The 5,435-nt window shown below is 37.4% G+C and overlaps 1 protein-coding gene across 1 annotated transcript in view; it reads right to left on the bottom strand.

The window, feature by feature from the left end:
- Positions 1–3,516: 3,516 nt before the first annotated feature.
- Positions 3,517–5,435, bottom strand: part of LOC107048324 — a 12,195-nt gene continuing 10,276 nt past the window's right edge. Inside the window, exon 9 of the transcript XR_001461675.2 lies at positions 3,517–3,653. The gene's annotated coding sequence lies outside the window, so the exon portion shown is untranslated. The remainder of the gene's footprint in view (positions 3,654–5,435) is intronic.

The following is a 5,435-nucleotide window of genomic DNA, read 5'->3' as shown; positions in this document are numbered from 1 at the left end:
GGCCTCTTATGGAGTTTTGATTAAATTGAACGTTCCAACCCCCTAGGATCTCAAGAAAAATTTGAAAAAATTTGAAGATATGGGGAATGATGTGTTCAATGTGATGGCGACAAAAAACAATGGGGTACCGGGGTGAATAAGAGAGATATTTCAACCCGCCGTACCCATTTGATCCCATGCTTTCTCGAGGTTCGTCACGCGAAATAGAGGATTTTCCGCATTTATTTTCTCGATGTCTAGTTCCGGTTGCGGGTTTGAAATTTCGTCGGATGGATGAATACATATTTCTCCAATGATGGAGGGAAAGAAAAATTTTTTTTGAATCTTTTTTCAAATTCACTTGGCACCCTTAAGATCATCTCACAAGTCAAAATTCTTTTCTTGATTTTCGTGCATTACCGATCATTAGGTTGATATGGCTAGCAGTTGAATGGTGGTGCCTGTTATTATCAGGGTTGTGGAGGACTTTTGGTACTATTACAGTGGAAAATGTTCAGTAATCTCCCCACAAAATTGAAAGTAAAACGCTGGAAAGTTGGTTGACCCTAAAACACTTTCCCCCACACTGACGGCCGCAGCCACCGCCACATCAGCAATAATATAAAAACCCACAAAAAACGTGATCGGAAGTCTCGGCCCACTCGATTGTCCGCAATCCTCGGAGGCCTGCAAATCCCCTGGAAGTGGATTAGGCACGTTTTATCCCTCTCATTATCATTTTTCCTTAATTTCTTGCGGCTCTCCGAAAAATGAGTAAAACAATCAGTGACGAATACGTGAAAGCGGGTGTCATCGATGCGAGACGGCTTATAAAATCAGCCTCCCCGATTCCCGGACAATTCAGTTCAACCGTAATCCCAGAGCAACAACTGTTTTTGACATGAATAACTCGGTAAATACGCCGATCCGCGGGTTGAATGGGATTTATCGAGGGAAAAATTGGGAATATTTCGGCGAATGGAACACGTGACGTAATTAATTCATCAGCGCGCCTTTAATTGGCCCATCCGCATCAACTGCGCCAGTGTACCCAAGTTTATTAGATAGAGTTTGTTGATTGGTCAATTAGAATCGACCCGTCTCCAATTTCACACACGTGAGGGGGTCGGGTAAAACCGTAGAAGTCGTTGTAAATTTTGGTTTTATCGGTTTCATGAATAATTAATTCGTGTTAACGAGTGGGAAGACCCAATTATGCATAGAAATATGAATTTGTTAAGGTAAAAAGGTTGAGACAAAAATTATGGGACAAAAAGTGATGAGAAATTCTCTTTTGGGAATTTTTACGAAAAAAATCGGATAAAATCTGGAGTGAAAATTAATTTTTCCTGTTGAGCTCTGGAAGTTTTATAGATCGAAATATTATTTTTGCGAATGAGAATTTTAAATTAATAACACTCACCACATTTAAACAAAATAGAATAGAATCTCAAAAAAATCGGGAAATGGTCAGGACCAACGAGACATCAATTCCAGTGAAAAATCGGAGGATTGAAAATTCGGATTCTCTCAACATAATAAAAAGAAATCCATAAACTATTTTAAAGCACCCTCGAGGCGCCACTCGGTCTGTCTGTTGGGAATTTTTACGAAAAAAATCGGAAAAAAACTGGAGTAAAAAATTAGTTTTTCCTGCTGAGCTCTGGAAGTTTTATAGATCGAAATAGTATTTTTGCCAATGAGAATTTTAAATTAATAACACTCACCACATTTAAACAAAATAGAATAGAATCTCAAAAAAATTGGGAAATCGTCAGAACCACCGAGACATCAATTCCAGTGAAAAATCGGAGGATTGCAAATTCGGATTCTCTCAACATAATAAAAAGAAATCCATAAACTATTTTAAAGCACCCTCGAGGCGCCACTCGGTCTGTCTGTTGGGAATTTTTACGAAAAAAATCGGAAAAGAACTCGAGTGAAAAAGTAATTTTTCCTGCTGAGCTCTGGAAGTTTTATAGATCGAAATATAATTTTTGCGAATGAGAATTTTAAATTAATAACACTCACCACATTTAAACAAAATAGAATAGAATCTCAAAAAAATCGGTTTCTCAAAAAAAATCTTTAAAAAATCGATTCTCTCAACATAATAAAAAAAATCCATAAACTATTTTAAAGCACCCTCGAGGCGCCACTCGGTCTGTCTGTTGGGAATTTTTACGAAAAAAATCGGAAAAGAACTCGAGTGAAAAAGTAATTTTTCCTGCTGAGCTCTGGAAGTTTTATAGATCGAAATATAATTTTTGCGAATGAGAATTTTAAATTAATAACACTCACCACATTTAAACAAAATAGAATAGAATCTCAAAAAAATCGGTTTCTCAAAAAAAATCTTTAAAAAATCGATTCTCTCAACATAATAAAAAAAATCCATAAACTATTTTAAAGCACCCTCGAGGCGTCACTCGGTCTGTCTGTTGGGAATTTTCACGAAAAAAATCGGAAAAGAACTCGAGTGAAAAGTTAATTTTTCCTGCTGAGCTCTGGAAGTTTTATAGATCGAAATATTATTTTTACGAATGAGAATTTTAAATTAATAACACTCACCACATTTAAACAAAATAGAATAGAATCTCAAAAAAATTGGGAAATCGTCAGAACCACCGAGACATCAATTCCAGTGAAAAATCGGAGGATTGCAAATTCGGATTCTCTCAACATAATAAAAAGAAATCCATAAACTATTTTAAAGCACCCTCGAGGCGCCACTCGGTCTGTCATCCCGACATTCAGCTGGTGCACCAAATCCCCTTGACCCGATTCATTCATCTTTTATATTAAGGAAAACCGAGTAGCGGAGAAACTGGAACAATAAAACTGAATTTCAATTGCAGTGCGCCCTCGTATTCCTCATTGGTGTCTCCATGGCAGCCGCCGGGACGAGATACATCGCCATACCCATTGATGGGATCGATGTTATTGAGGTGAATTCAATTCTACCCCCAGCTCCGCGCTATCCGCGTCACACCGAGGCTTACCTGTTGCCGAGTCCGCAGGAAACTGAGAGCCAAGTGCCCAGGATCGAGCGATCGGCCTCCCAAATACTCGATTACGTGGATTTTGGGGCACAAACTGGTGTTAATGGGGCGTACAGCTGGTATGCGGATTATCCAGCCCACCACTGATTTAATGAGGAGCTTAAAATCCACCGATAACTCGAGATCGGCTGATCGAAAAATTGCAATTTTTTTTTCATTTTAAAGTTTTTTTTTCAAGCCTGAAAATGAGCTCTGACTCATCGAAATGGCATCATTCACCTCGGCGATATTCACGATCAAAGAGAAGCCCAACTTTCTTCGAAATTCAACCGATTTTATGGAATTTCATGGGATTGAAAACCGTGAAATTCCCCAATTTTCATTCATTCTCAAGATCATTTTTCAGGCTTGAAAATGAATTTTGAGTCACGCAAATCGCATCATTAGTTCAGGAGACACAGACCATCAAAGAAAGTCTATTTTACTTCACTCAAGAATAACTCCATAGAAATGTGTAAATAAAAAGACTGCGTAATCCACTCTACAGTAATAATAGATTTATTTTCTTCGGTACACTTGGTTTTCCATCTCCACACCACTCAACACTCGTTAGGAATGCACAGACATCGTTTCCCCCTCAGACTCCGCTCCCCCAGAGTCCCTCCTCTCACTCTTAAACCAAAAACTTCATTATGCAGATAAATAAATTAAACAGTACAGTCCCCACGTCCCCGAGATCTTGGATTATTGTGCGATAATAAACCCTTCATTTTCCTCCGTCGAAATATTTCCGACCTCTAGATGCCAATCAAATTGGAATTAGAGAGCATGTCCGCGTGGCTCAATCCAACTTTCACCGATTTTTCGACATTGACTTCTGCCTGGTGGACCGATAACTCAAAAAAACCCAGAAACAATGCAATTCCTCATAATCACATCCTTGAAAAAGTAAAAAATATACATTCGCATATTTTGTATTCAAATATATTAAAAAATTTATCTATCCCCCCCTCAGATCTCAACTAAAACTGAAAGAATCTGCAACTCTGCACCGAGTTCCATCGCCGAATGCCAAATTATTCTATCTAGTTACACTGAAGACACTGAAAATTTCACAATTTTCCCGTAACATTCATCGATTAACCATATATTATTCATTCTATCCCCCTCAACACTCCACCCCCCCCCCATTTACCTATTATTTATACAATATATTTCATATAGATTCTCCAGATAAATTCATATTTAAATATAAATCAATAGATACAATCGCGATTGTAGACAGAGACAGAATTTAACGACCGGACGATTAAGTCATTCGAACGATCATCGAAGCAGGTACATTTGCATTATCCTTTCCCCACGTTCGTTATCCCAAAAATAATACATTTCAATCATTATAACTGACTTTCCCACGACACACGATCCACCCTAAGTACATGCAAATAAAAAATAAAATCAACGAAAGAGAAAAAATAATAATAATCGAGATCTAATTAAATAAATTGCGGGGTAAAGCGACTACTTTGGAAATAAAATTTGCACCACGGCATTGCCTTAACAATTAAAATAAAACGAAACCTCTCGTGATTTTTCTCCTAAAGATGAAAAGATTTCTAATCTTTGTAAGTCAATGAAGAATACTGCGTTTTTCAATGCTCCCTGCGAGACTAAAATCATTATTAATGAAGCACGATCACATTAAAATTAATTGTACTCAAGTATTAAGAAACGATAATTCATTACGATTATGCATTGTTGTACTGAAATGGCGATAACATGTAATTAATTGGCGTATGGAGTGTGTTTGGCCGTTTGTGATGTATCATTTAATTTTTCATTTTCACGAATGTGCGAGTTGACACGCGATGTTAAACCTCATTTTCCCATTGTTTGCCTGAGATACTCGGTGAAAACGATAACGAAACTTTGACGTTATACACGAGTTTCGAATGGAGTTTGTTGGAACCGAGGGCTTTTAGTACGATTAATTGAGTTTACGGTGTTGATGGAGGACTCACCGCCATTGGAAACCACAAAGGGGTGAAAAATTTTCAGAATATTCGAGGAGAGTAATCACAATATTTCAAGGACTCTGATAAATCGTTTGAGATTCCGACAGATTTCAAGGAATTTCATTTAATTCAAAAGACATTGTGGAAAATAGTTCTAAGTCATTGAAGTGAAATTTCAAGTTTTTAAAACGCTTTTCCTGACAAAGATGAGGGCTCACATACCCCTTTAATAATATTTTGCTTTAAATATTGCAAGGAATTTGAAATTTCTGGAGAAGCTTTTACGAGAATTCAAAAGCACTTATGAGAGTCATCAAAGACTCGACTCGACCGAAATTTCCCCTGTGGTTAGCCATGTGTTTAAACGTTCAGACTGGTAACCCGAGGGTCGTGGGTTCAAATCCAACCTCCGACATTTTTTTTTTTTTTTTTTTTTTTT

The sequence above is a fragment of the Diachasma alloeum genome, unplaced genomic scaffold (assembly GCF_001412515.2).
Source record: "Diachasma alloeum isolate Michigan unplaced genomic scaffold, Dall2.0 Dall_scaffold_00186, whole genome shotgun sequence".
NCBI lineage: Eukaryota > Metazoa > Arthropoda > Insecta > Hymenoptera > Braconidae > Diachasma > Diachasma alloeum.
This window is presented reverse-complemented; position numbering and strand designations above follow the sequence as displayed.